Source organism: Podarcis liolepis (genome assembly GCF_965112155.1).
Source record: "Podarcis liolepis genome assembly, chromosome: 14".
NCBI classification, from domain to species: domain Eukaryota; kingdom Metazoa; phylum Chordata; class Lepidosauria; order Squamata; family Lacertidae; genus Podarcis; species Podarcis liolepis.
The window spans coordinates 18,310,106-18,324,601 of record NC_139569.1 but is presented as its reverse complement, the minus strand read 5'-3'; positions in this window follow the sequence as shown (position 1 = coordinate 18,324,601).

The following is a 14,496-nucleotide window of genomic DNA, read 5'->3' as shown; positions in this document are numbered from 1 at the left end:
TGAAGGCCTGGACCACTCCCACTCCCAAGGTGATTGGCTGTCTAAACTTCCAAGCTGCGAATCATGACTCAGAGTTTAAGAGCCAATGGCAGAGACCCAAATCCTGAAATGTTCTGTGATTGGATATCATGTATCGAATCAGAACACAGGAGCTCAGAATCCATAGTCCAGATTCAAGCTCAGGCAAACACAGACCACTGAATACATAACAGTATCACCACTGTTTGATTTCTTCCAATGGGCTCAAGGGGGTTTCACACTGCTGAAGAGTTCCAGTCCATAATTTATTTTAAGAGGTGGCCCAGAGCACGTATCAGCCATTGGCCCTGGCACATACCCCGGGATACTAATTGCTCGTACCAGCCTTGATTGCCTGAGCAGGTTTTACAGGCGAGTACAAGCATAGCAATCTCAGTCCTTCGTCAGAGTTTGAAAGGGAAACCCGTTGCATCGTCAGCTCAGCCAAGTCTGGCCCAAGACCACCACCTTCCTCTTTTCCTGTTCTCTGCCCCACTTTCTCCAGTCATTCTCTTCCCCAGCACTTACTTTTAAAATGTTTAGAGCAGGCACCACTTCTTCAGCCTAACTCTGAAGAAAGCAGGCAATTCCTCGGAGTGAGGCATTCCAGGATTTTCTGCAGCAGCTGGAAATTCTCTTTCAACTTTAGTTTTAAAAAGCAGGCACCTACTTAGCTCACCTCACCCACAACACCTTGTTCTGAGGAAGAATCATTTTCATGAGATAAAGGGAAGGCAGAAAGAGCTTACTTTGAAAGTAAGCCCCCGCTCTATTCCGATGCCTCACTCGGGGCACAGCTACATTAGTCAAAAATAAATGTTGTAAATGCATTATAACCCTGTGACACCTGATGGTGCCATAAAGCAGTTTGATCCTTCAGCAACGTGATTTTTGCATTATGAGCTTTACAACTAGTTTTCCTGAAACATTTTTTTCATGTGTCTAGATCCAACCTCAGAGAAAGGAGATCCCTTCTGCATAGTGAGGCATTCTGGGTGAGATGGCTGCCAGGTTTCCATGACAGCTACGAAATTGCATTCAAAATTAGTTTAAAAGAGCAGCCATTCTCCAAGGCCACCTTGCTCAGAATGCCAATAAGGACTCTTTTCCTTACAGCAAGGCATGGGGATCAAGGTTGCGTTTTGGAGAGCCCTACAAGAGCTGAGTAGCTTGGCTGGCTCAGCCAGTGGGGCCCAGGGGCATGAATGCACTGCTCCCCACCCTTGCTGCCCAAAGCTATTGCCTAATGATGGGAAACAGCTTCCTTGGCTCAATAATACCCTGCCACATAAACTACCACCTAGAGTTCAGCCAATTGACTTTGCACACTTTCTTCTGGTCCTTCTTCCTTCCCAGAAGGAAGCGTATTCCCAGTCTTTGGAAATCAATCTCAGTTCTTGGCCTGCTGGCCTTGCTCCAGGCTCATGCGCCCATGACATTTTGTAAAGAGCACTCAGATTTAAGACCATACACTGTCCTATTTTTATCTTCTGGTGGGGATGCATGACACTCTTTGTAGCTCTCTCCCCGACTTCCCAACCGAAGGCATCCAACTTTCCGCTCATGAACTAATCTAAACATTTTTTCCCTTGGTGGATGGAAGAGGAGGCAGTGGCGGCAGCAACAACAGCAGAGGCATCCTCTGGCCTTGCACCAAGATTGTTGAAAAACTTGTTTTGTGTCTCCCCCCCCAAATACCACCACTTAATGTTCACAATGCTTTACAGTTATTTTCTTATTCCATCTTCACAACAAGCTAGTAAGGTATGTTTTTTCACGTGTTTGAAAAGACCCCGTATCAGTGAGTTCAGCTATTAATCTTGCCCAGGTTTAGTTAACATTGTGCCCCTCCAGATGCCATTGGATTACAACTCCCATCAGCCCCAGCCGGTATGACCAATTGTCAGAGATGGCGGAAGACGGAGCCCAGCAGCAATTGAAGATTCACCAGTCTTGGCCCTCCAGTCATGCTTCAAGTAAGTCCTAAACTGCCATCACTTGTCATCACAAGGGAGTACTTCAGACTCCCTTCTTGAGGAAGCTAGTTCAGGCGCAAAGAGTGCTTGGAGAACTCTTCTTTCTCTCCTTTAGCTTCAATGGAATCTTCCAGTTAAACCCTTTCAGCAATACACATAGTGTCAATGTTCAGGGAATCCTATCCCTCCCCTGTTGGCAGCCAAAAAAGCAGACAAACACAAAGAGTCCTTACCACATGATTTATACAGTATTCACAGAGAGAAAGGAATGTAGTCATTATTCAATGATGGCATTGTTCCGTGTAAAGCCCAGCCCCCTGCGTCTCTCTTATCCTACGTCACCCCTACACCGTCTGATCTGGGCTTTCCACCACTGAGTTTTCTGTTCTACTACTCTCAGTGCGCACCTAGTTCAGGGGGGGGGGCGGCTCAAGAATGCTCTCCAAAGACACTGAGTCTGTCAGCTGTCTCTCCCCCAGTGTTTCTTCTTCCTACTGTTCTTCTTCCAATATTTCCCAGCTTTCCCCCTCAGCTGTCTCTCAACTATATCCTTCTACAAACCACTGTTCTAAATCTATAATGTCCTTCTGTTCTTGGGAAGGTTCAGGAGAAGGGGCGGGCACCATTCCTCCTCATTCCAGCCCTGACACATAGGCATTCTCTATTTCAGTGTGAATTAAACAATTATACTTAACGTAGTCTTTCCTATACGTGTGTGCAGAAAGCATGAAAGGGTCCCATGCATTTCAAGTTACCGGAGGGATGCAGAAAACAGGAAAGGGTCTTTGACTACTGTTGATTGGGTGCTTTAAATACTATGGCAAGCTTTCAGGTGTGGCCATTTCACCCCCCAAAAAAAGTCACCACTCACTTGGCTACTCAGGAATATTTATGATCTCAATCACTGAATTAAATAATCCATAAACCTAGACAGCAAACTGGCTTCCTGCTGAAACACCAAGGGTGTTAACTGAGGTGAATGAACTCTGCAGATTCTCTAACAACCAGCTTCTTCAAAAGCACCTGCTGGAGTTTTCTCCAGGGTCAAGTTAACAACCCCGTGTAACAAAAAACCGGAAAAGTCTTGATTGGTGGGACTCTGTGCTCGAAACCCAATAGTCTGACTGATGTGTGTGAAATGCCTATCGCACAAGCAGCTCTTAGCACCTAGATGTCACTTTCCGAATATAAAGCTCAGAAATTCTGCACTGCCAACTCTGTTAGGCCAAACAGGGCAGTGCTAGAGGGAAAGTTTTAAAGACACCAAGTGAAATTATGATACATCCTATCAAAAGGGCTATTTTGTCCAGATGAAGGGCGCAGATTTTCAGGAATGCTAGAAATCTACATACTGAGGATGAAGGAAAATCAGGAGTGCTCAGCACTTGAGAAAACCAGTAGTACAGAACAGAGAGGACAAGCAAAGAGAGATGAGATGCAGTGGGAAAAGTTTTAACTTAAGATGCAATTGCTGCATTTCAGTTAGAAAGCTGCATACCTACTCCTAAATCAGAGATGTAGTCACAGGAGAAGCCAATATCATAGTACAAATCTATGGTCTGGCTGCATTTGGATTACTGTGTACAGTTCTGGTCGCCACAAAAATGATATTGTAGAGTTGGGAAAGGATCAGGAAAAGGCCACCAAACTGATCAAGGGGTTAGAGCAACTCCCCTGTGAAGAAAAGATTTTTTTTAGTTTAGAGAAAAGTTGAGTTAGGGTTGATGTGACGTGACAGATGTCTATAAAATTATGCATGGCATGGAGAAAGTGGATTGTGGCACGTATTTCTCCCTCTCTCATGATCCAAGAACATCCAATGAAGCTGAATGTGGGAAGATTCAGGGCAGATAAAATAAAATACCGTACTTCTTTACCCAGGGCATACTTAAACTCTGGAACTCTCTCCCACAGAAGGGAGTGATGGCCAGCAACTTAGATGGCTTTAAAAGCTGGACAAATTGATGGAGGATAAGGCCATCAATGCTTGGTAGCCATGATGGCTATGCTCTGTGGCCAGAGGCAGTACAGTGGTACCTCTGGTTAAGAACTTAATTCGTTCTGGAGATCCGTTCTTAACCTGAAACTGTTCTTAATCTGAGGTACCACTTTAGCTAATGGGGCCTCCCACTGCTGCCACGCCGTCGTTGTGCGATTTCTGTTCTCATCCTGAAGCAAAGTTCTTAACCCGAGGTACTGTTTTTGGGTGAGCGGAGTCTGTAACCTGAAGCATCTGTACCCCGAGGTACCACTGTAATGTTTCTGAATACCAGCTGCTGGAAGCCTCAGGAAGCAGAGTGCTCTTGTCCTCAAATCCTGCTTGTGGATATCCAACAGGCATCTGGTCAGCCAGAACAGGATGCTGGACTATCCTGATCCAGCAGTATCATTCTTCTGTTAGCCTGGACCCAGTGGGGATATTCTCCCATCTCTGTTTTTTTAACATTGATTCAAAATATACCCCACATATGCAGCAGAGGGTATCCAACCTTGACCCTCCAGGAGGTTGCTGAACTACAACTTCCATCACCCTTGACTAATGGCTGTGCTCGCTGGGGCTGATGGGAGTTGTAGTACATCAACCTCTGGAGGGCCAAAGGTTCCGCACACCTACTCTAGCCAAACTCAGATACAGGGGGGAAAATGCAGCTGCCAGGCAGCATCCAGTAAACTAAATAGAGAACTTACCTTCCAAGTGTGGCTTCTAATGGAGCCACGTGATACACTGTGCAGAGAAAATATATATAAAACACAACCACCAAGGAAAAAGCTCTCAAAAACAGACCAGTGATGATTGGGCATGCTTAGCGAACACAGTATGCTGAGTGTTGGGAGAAGGGAAAATGGAAAACTCAGTTGGCAGTGGAATAGAATGGAGTATTCTGGGAGAGGGCATGGCTGGCTGGCTGGCTGGCTAGCACCCTCAGCAGGAGCACTCCATACTGCAATGTTTTGTGTAGGTATGCTATGGTGAGCATGTTAGAAATATGCAGTAAATGGGACCCTGTGGACCAGCCAGACAAATTTATCAGCAATGTTTGTTTTTCATTTGCATGTTAAGCTTTTGCAGATTTTTTTTTTGGTAAGTATTTTTGAATATTAAATACAAGTTTTCTAATTTTAAAAAAGGAAAGAAAATGACATCGCTGCATGTAATTAAGCACTCCTTGTGGTTGGGGTGGAGGAGTCTGAGAACAGAGGGGGAAATATGTGCTCCCTCTCAAGACATCCACTGAATTTCAGAATCATAAAGAATTGCCTGAGGCTAGTGTGGTATCTTGACACTTACTTGGAGCCACAAAGGAATTAGGAAAAAGTGCTGGAGGCGTGCAGAAAGGATACGTCAACATCCAGAATACGCCATCTCACTTTTATGTCTAAGTGGAGACTATTTTATTCTTCCAACTCATAACAGTTTGTATATATGTTTGGTGCTTTTTCAATTCTTGTACTAAGTTATTTTCCCCTGGGTGACTTTTAGGCAGGTTTCATGTTGATTTTATGCTGCTTGCGTTTATGCTGGCTGTTTAGATTTCGTTTGTGTCTGTACGTGCTGAACTGTATTGCATGGAGCTAGCTTGTGCCGTTTTAACTTTTTTGAGGTTGCATTTCCATTCTTTAAATAAGCATGTGAATTGCCTAGAAGAGTTAGGGGGTGAGCGGGATAGAAATGGAGCAAATAAATAAATAAAAATATTGTTGGATATGGGGAAGCATATTTAACAGCACCAAATTCTAACTGTGCCTACTCAGAAGTATCCCAGCTTAGTGAAATTAGGACTGCAGCCCCAGATCCTGGATAGTTCAGTTGCCTAGAGTGCGGTACTGATAATGCCAGGGTTGAAGGTTCAATCCCCGTATGGAACAGCTGCATATTCCTCCATTGCAGGGGGCTGGACTAGATGACCCTGGGGGTCCCTTCCATGATTCTAGGTTCGTACCAACGGCTCCCTGAAATGTATCAGAGTTGCTATCCATTCAGAGATAGTAAAAATTTGCCCAGCAGAAGATATTACTTACAAGTCCCATGTAATGTTACCTTGTTTTTAAATTCTTCAGCCTTTCCTCTCACTCTATAATTATATCTCTACACTTCTCAAACAGAAAGACATAAAAGCAAGTGCTGGGAGATGGGAATAAAAAGCAGATAAATTCAAAAGAGGGAAATGCAAATGGGGTGGGGGAAAGCATCAAAGGAAGAGGAAAGGCTGTGTGTGAGTATGCGTGCTTTCGTTCTCTGCTTTTCTTCAGGGGGCAGAAATATTACCTGTAGCACCTGGTGGGGGTACAAAAGTCATCCCTGTAGTACCAAAACCCATCTAAAGCAATTTGGGGAAAGAATGGTTTATTTTTGCCTCCAAGCACAAGCCCAGAGAAAGGAACAAATAGAGAAAACGAAATCAAAGGGGACTGGTGTATTAAAAAGATGCTGTCAGTATCAGATCAAGGATCCATCTAGTCCAGAATCTTATATTTATTATTTCCATTTATAAATTGCTTACATCTGGAGGTCTCAAAGTGGCTTACAGTACAAAGAAAACACACATAAATATATACAATGATTTACATTATAAAGACCAAACACATAAACACTATCCATAGCCGCAAAATCAATATTCGTCAATACAGGTAAACAGTGCTCAACCTGTATGTATATATATATATATAACATTTCCCTAATTTTCACACACGCACCAGCCATAACTTGAAAACCATAAGGCATTAACACCAGTGACTTTGACATGTGAGATTTTAATCTGAGGCATAGTAGTTAATTCAAAAAGTAAATAAATGTGGTGATCAGTCGTGGAGCAGCCCCACTGAAGAAGAAAACAGTTGTTACCCAGACCTTGTTGTTGGTTGCGAAGGGACACCCATAGCAGTTCATGGGAAGAACACCAAGGGTGACTTGTTCTTTATGCTCCAGAGCTAAGGATTTAGGAAAACTAAGGTTGCAAGAGTATGGTGTGCAAGTTCTATTTAGGTACAATGGAACTTCAAGGAAAACACACCTTAAGGCACTCTGGAAGAAGATATTGGAGCACTTCAAATCATTTGCCTATGTATGTGGCTGGAAAATAATAGCTCTAACTGAAAGGCAACACATGGAGTTTTATGCATTTATCATGGCACTGTATCCCAAATTATTATTATTATTGCATAATCTTGGAAGATTGTATAATCCTAGAAGGGAGAGAGGCTTTGAGGGAGTGTAGCTATCATGAATGGACCCTGCATTTCTGAATTTTCCACTACATTACTGCTGGAATTGGTCCAGAGGGGCAAAGGTGATCAGCAGTGAAAAAGAGATGGAACCATTCAAAGGCGCCTCAAAATCTGGCCATTACTGGCAGAAAACCTACTTTTCTCTCCTTTGTCAAGGTCTCAGTAACCCAGGCATTATATTGTTCCAGGAAACAGGCAGGACATCTTAGAGAAATAGAACAAAACATGTCTAAGAAATCTGGTTTCGTTCTCCCACTCTTTCCAATAGTCTCTCCAACAGGAAAAAACCCATAAAAGACCATAGAAGCTTCTGGCAGCCTACTGACATTTGAAATGTCAAAGCTATTTTTACGGCCATCTCCCAAAATTCTCATCTCTCCCCCACACCAATCGCTGAAGATATCCAGGTCTCACCGGCTTCTCAGGGCTAGCTATCTCACTTGTTTTAAAGGGGGAGGGGAGCACACACACACACACACACACACAACTCTTCTTATTTCAGAAGTATAAGTCATATAAATCGGGACTTATGACAAACAGAGCCCAGGAAGATTCCAGATCCTGTGTGGGCACGGTCAACTACAGGAAGTGACTGGCCAGAATTAGGAGAGAAGTCACCTCAGGTTCGTTTCAGATCTTGAGGTGGAGATGTGTATTTGTTCTCGAATCCTTACATTGGCCAAGTTTGTATGACATGGTAAACCAAGGGGGTTGTCCCAGGCCCCATGGCGCCCAACCAGTAAAGGATATGAATGCGGGATCTGCCAGAGAAGGGGTAGGAGGACCTTTGGGTTGGAAGTGTGGAAGAGTTCAGACAATAAAGAGGAAGAGGGTCCCATTGTGCAGTTGCTGGGTGTCCTTGTAAGAGAGGATGAGTTGATGGAGGCAGTTCTTGCCCCACTTCCTGAGAGCAAAATTCCAAGGGAGCTGAGCCAGCCAGGTTGGAGGCAGAGTTGAGTCGGAGGGCTGGATTCGGGCTTGTTTATCGATTGATTGATTGATTGATTGATTGATTACATCTATGATTTATTACATTTCCTCCAAGGAGCTCAAGGTGGTGTACATTGTCCTCATCCTCCCCTCTTTCTCCTCACAACAGTCCTATGAGGTAGATTAGGCTGAGAGCAGACAACAGCCCAAGGTCACCCATTGAGCTTCATAGCTATAGCCCAGCAATGCTGGAAGGAGGGATGAGGGAGGAATTTGAATCAGTTCTCAAAGGTGAATCTATAAAACCCGCACTTTCTGAAACACCAGAGATCTGAAATACAGCCATCCTTTGACAGTCACACATATATGAACTTTGAAATTCAGTTGTGCAGCTGGCCGCAAAAATGCACATATTTGGGCAACGTCTGCATAAAAATGAAGGTAAGAGTTAAGGTAACATACAAAATGTATTATCTTTGCTTGCAAAAATGGGTACCGCATACTGCATAAACTGCATACAGAATGTGTTTTCGGGGAGAAATTTGCTCTAAAACACATGAATTTTCACGAGGATTTCTTTTTTAAAAAAAGCAAATTGCTTCAGGAATGTGTAGAACTGGATTTTGGGCTGGAAAAATGAGAAACTGAGAGGACTGAAGCAAACAGATCCTTCCACCCTTGTCTAGAGGGCCACAGATTCCTCATCCCTGCTGTAAACTCTATAAATGGTTTATTTTCATTTGAAACAAACAAGCAAAATATTTTCACTTGGCATTTACCGTATTTTTTGCACCATAACACTCACTTTTTTCCTATGGCCTTGCTAGCTAGGGGTGATGGGAGTTGTAGTTTAACAACATCTGGGGACCCACAGGTTGAGAAAGGCTGATCCAAAGGGTCACAAGCTCCCCATCTCTGGCCTGCAGTTTTAAAAGTGCCAGGTGGTTTTGTTTGTTTGATAAGCTGCTCCTGGAACACCTGCATTTGCAAATTTAGTTGCAAAGAGAAGCCCATGGCTGCAGTTGCAGCTTGACATTGCAAACCTTTGCAAACTGCTTTGAGGTTTTATTACAATCAAGTAATATATAAATTTTGTGAAATAAAATAAATAAATCCTATGGAAATTTATTCAGGAATTTTCTTGGGAGGTGGGAGAAAGAAGTTTGATTCAGTTCACGTATAACGATGAACCAACCTAATCTGCACTTTTTGAAACAATCTGCAAACGTAAAACACAGCCATCCTTCAAAATGCGCATTTGTCTGAAGTTTTCAATTCAATTTTCCAGCCAAATTATACATAGGGTAAAGTGTGCATGGAAATGCCAAGATTTATGTGAATAAGATGCAGAAATGCATTATAGCAGGGAGAATTACTTTGTAAGCATAGGTACATTAGGCAAAATCGCATACAAAAATTTGTATATTGGTCAGCTTTCACACCAAACACACAAACACAAGCTTTTGCAAGCGCTTTCAAGGGAATTCTCAGAAAAGTTTGATCCCTTTTCAGGTGAGCAACAGGATGCTCATACATGTCTGCAAAATCCAACCATCTGGTCAGCCCCAAGGCAAATTTAATGGAGTACATCTCGACACTATCCTGCCCCTTATTTGGTCATTCCTGAAACTTCAGGAAGAGGAGGCAGAGGAGAGGCAAACCGAAGATCAGGGGGTAGATGATTCACGGGCTCTAAATCACTTGACAGCCATGGCTGAAACATATCCTGGTCTGAACTTGCACATAAGACACTGGAAATGCTAGCCGCACTTATGCAGAATTCTGGACTCTCAGTTCTTCCTAGACGTTTTCTCAAATGAGGAAGGATCTCCTCTATTCCTCTCTCTTAACCTGCACCATGTTTTCGTTCTTGTTCTCCCTGTACAGCCACGTTTCATTTCAGGACCCTCCAGTTTGCAGAGATGACATCATCCAAGGTAATGAGCTAGCAAGGCAGAAAAAATGAGTTCCACACTCCAGAAAACTCACATCTCAAAAGGAAAGGGGGAGGACAAGAAATGTCACACCATCAGCGCTGAAGGGGTTGAGCTAGCTGGTGTTCCGACTCCAGGGCTCTGTTTTGTTTCCTCTTCTTCTTTAATTGCATGTTGCTTAATTACTGCCATTATGCTTTCTGATCACTAGCAAGTGAGGACAAAATTGAAGAGGATTATATAAAAAAAAAGTTAATGAAAGTATGTAGGAAAGGAAGCAGCAACTGATGAGTACACAAAAGAGTTTTCTTCTATGCTGGCTTGAAATATTTGAAGAACCAAGCCAGGCACAAACTACATGCAACTGGTACACCTTCCTACCAGGTGGCGGCTGTCATTTTGAATGAAAAGCAGCGGCAAGAGACTGGGATCAGAAGCATGACCATTTCCCTTCCTTCCGATTGTGCTCTCAGAGGACCCCTCCAAAATGGAGTCATACCCACACCATACATTTAAAGCATTTTCATACTACTTTAACAAGCTGTGCTGGGAACTGTAGTTCTGTGAGGGGTGAACCACAGTGTGGGTGCATTCTGAAATGTATCATTGATGCAATAACAGTGCATTAGCGTGGAATTTAAACTAGACATGGCATGCCTCTTTATTAATTGCTCAGCGATGCTTCCCCGGTGTTATCACATTACAGCCATACCTCGGGTTACAGATGCTTCAGGTTGCGTTTTTTCAGGTTACGGACCGCCGAAACCCAGAAGTAACGGAATGGGTTACCTCCGGGTTTCGGCGGTTACGCATATGCAGAAGCGCTAAATTGCACTTTGCGCATGTGCAGAAGCGCTGAATCACAACCCGCGCATGCACAGGAGTGCCGAATCGCAACCTGCGTGTTAGCCTCTCTGAGCCTGGCTAATGCTGGGGAAGGCGGGATATAAATAAATTTTTATTTTTGTTTTTGTTTTTATTTATTTCCCAGCCCCATGGATGGGAAAGGACCTGGCTGGGGGACTTTTGAGTGCACAAAGGCACTGGCAGAACCCTCTGGGGATTTTTGGCAGTTACCACAATGCCCCAGTGCAGCCACTACAATAGGGTAGAGATGTGGGCAGAATGGGGAGAACACAGGGAGAACAGGGGTGGCCCAAGATGTTTTGGTCCCTGGGGAGAAATGCCTCACTGCCTCCCCCACGTTGGGAAGAGCATGGAACTGCAAGGACTTCCCCTCAAGGAGTCCAGGCAAAGCCTCATCACCCTGTTGGGTGGAGGAGGTGGGAAACCAGCAGCAATGCTGGGCTGTGAAATACCTCCCCTCTTGCTGAGCTGGCAGAGCTTTGCTGCTGGTCCTTCTCTGCCTCTGGGGGTAGGAGAGACAAGCAGCAAAGCTGGGCGGCAGAACTCTGTGCTACTGTGCCGCTGCAACAGCCTACCTTACCTGGGTTTCTTCTCCAGTGGTGGTGGGGCAAGTGGATATCTGTGGAGGCACCAGCTCTTGCATTTCTGCCACCTGAGGCAGCTGTTTCACCCTCCCTCATGGGTGGGCTGGCTCTAGAGGAGGAGAACACACACAGCCTCTCCGTCCAGGTAATCAAGAAGCAGTTGGAGCTTGAGGAGAGGGTGGAGCAGAGATTATGGAAATTATAGTCCACCATATTGCCTACCCCTAGACTGCGGGCAGAGTCCTGAGGGCCAGATAGAGAGGCACAGAGGGCCTGAATCTCCCCACCTCTTGCTGCATGTGAATACTGTGTCTTGTCTGAACTGTATTGCTATCTTCTTCCTAGCAGTGGAGAACAGCATTCACACACAAAGTAAGCACTTGTCCCCACTAGGGATAGACGAATAAGTCAAATTTGCTTTCTCTCAGTTTTCCAGTTTACCAACTGCAAGTTCAGTTCTCCACATTTCCGTACCTGTTTGCAATGTTCTTTCTCATGAAAATTAATCAGCACGAATGTTGCTTAACATACACATTTTTGCAGGGCAATTTGCTTGGGTAGAATGCATTTTATGTTCTTTATACCAATATATGCACACTTTACCCTAGTATGTGCATTTTCATACAAATTACTAGGCTGGATAACTGCATTGCAAAATTCAGGAAAGAGCGACTTTTGAAAGGATGGCTGGGCTTTGTATTGTTTTGGAAAGTTCGAACTAGGTAAGTTCACCTTTAAATGTGAACTGTTGCCCAAGGCTACGTGTATTCCAACTTCACCATCGCACCCTGATTGCCAGGCTTCTGCAGGATCAAGCCAAAAAAGTCTGTGCACCAACTTTCAGAGAGCAGTCTCAGAGGGAGAAAAACAACAGGAAGCTTGGCTGAATGAAGCAGAGACCAAGGTGAAGAGTGGCAGGTACTCAGATGACTCAAAGGGCTGCTTTGTGTCTCTATCAGAGCAGAAAATTGCCCATCAGATAGATGTGATCAGCCCAATAATGCACGTCTGGAAAGGCTATTAAGGCACATTACGGGCTGGGAAAACAGGAAGCACAGCTGCCAGGCAAAGCCTCTTAATCCACATCCATTTGCTAGCTCTGTCTGTATTTCAGCCAAGTGGAGAAGAGGGTAGGGGAAATTACATAGCGACTCTCTCCATGTTAGCAAATTATGTGTATACATAGAATTATAGAGCTCAAGGGGGCCTTGGAGGTCATCTAATCTAAGCCCTTCTCCAGTGCAGAGGTCCTAGGGCATGTTCAGCAGGTGCAGCTTCTGCTAGGCTCATTTTCAGAAAAATTGCTGAAAGCTGCTTTGCAGGCAGAGTCACAATTCTTATCAACTACTGCAGCTAAGCGTGTCTCATTCCTGTTTAATGTCCAGCCTTGGGAAACTTGACTGCCTCCCTTAATCCCACTATTGCTGGCATTGCAGAAAGGACAGCGATGCCCCTTTTCAGGTATCGTAGTTGCCTAACTATTAAATTTGAACTGGCTCCAAGAGCAACGGTTGAAATGTGACCCTTTCCACAAGTGTTTCCCTAAGCCATGGGTAGGCAAACTAAGGCCCGGGGGCCAGATCTGGCCCAATCGCCTTCTAAATCCAGCCCACAGACAGTCCGGGAATCAGTGTGTTTTTACATGAGTAGAATGTGTCCTTTTATTTAAAATGCATCTCTGGGTTATTTGTGGGGCATAGGAATTTGTTCATTTCCCCCCCAAAAAATAAAGTCCGCCCCCCACAAGGTCTGAGGTACAGTGGACCAGCCCCCTGCTGAAAAAGTTTGCTGACACCTGGTCTAAGTAGATGTCTCATACCCCTAGGCTGCATACACACCAAACAGTTAAAGCACATGACTTCCCCCAAAGAATCCTGGGAACTGTAGCTTATTAAGAGTGCTGGGAACTCCAGCTCTGTAAGGGGTAAACTACAGCTCCCAGAATTCTTTGGGAGAAGTCATGTGCTTTAAACTGACAGTCAATCTCTTCAACACAGCTCGTGTTCTGCCTCCCCACTGAAACCACAGACTAAATGTCCTGTGAAGAGCTGACCTCTTGTCTTAGTACATGAATTTGCTGCCTCATTTGCCTTTAGTAATAAACATAGCATATTGGAGGAGAGACTTGAAGCTGGCTTCCCCATTGGCTGGTGTCAGACTGACAAGTGACATTAAGCCCCAGGCCCTATTGGCAAACACAAGCAGACAAACACACACACCATGGTAAATTTACTTCCAAAGGTAATATCTTACATAAGAAAAAGAGGATTTTCCAGGAGCTGGAAAGAAATTGCCTGGCACAAGGAACTGCTGCCTATCCCAGCTCAAATTCATATATGGAGATATGTATTTAGAAATTATATATATATATATATATATATATATATGTAGGCATTTAGCAAAGTAGACCTTAAAACTATCAACATTAACCCTCAGCTTGCCATGGAACAGACTCCCTCAGGTGGTGGTGGTCTCTCCTTCCCTGGAGGTTTTTAAGCAGAGGGTGGGTGGCCATCTGTCAGGAATTCTGTACTATGATTCCTGCATTGCAGGGGTTGGACTTGATTACCTTTGGGATCCCTTCCAGCTCTACAGTTCTATGATTCTATGAATAGAAAGCCAGGCTAGAGAACTTACCATTGTTATTTCAGTTTATTTTTTAGATAGAGAAAGGTGTAAAAATGTGCTTACCTTGAAATAAAACTAACACTACTGATCTGAGGTGGAGTGGAGGGCTGTGCCCTGAAAGGTACAAGATTCCTCCTTTCTTTTTATGGTTCTTCAAACCAGATTTGGGGCCAACATCAAACTTAGTCAGACTACTGGCCTATCTAGCTCACTATTGTCTATTGGCAATTATTAGCGAGTGGGTGGCACTGTGGTCTAAACCACTGAGCCTCTTGGGCTTGCCGATCATAAGGTCGGCCGTTCAAATCCATGCGATGGGGTGAGCTCCTGTTG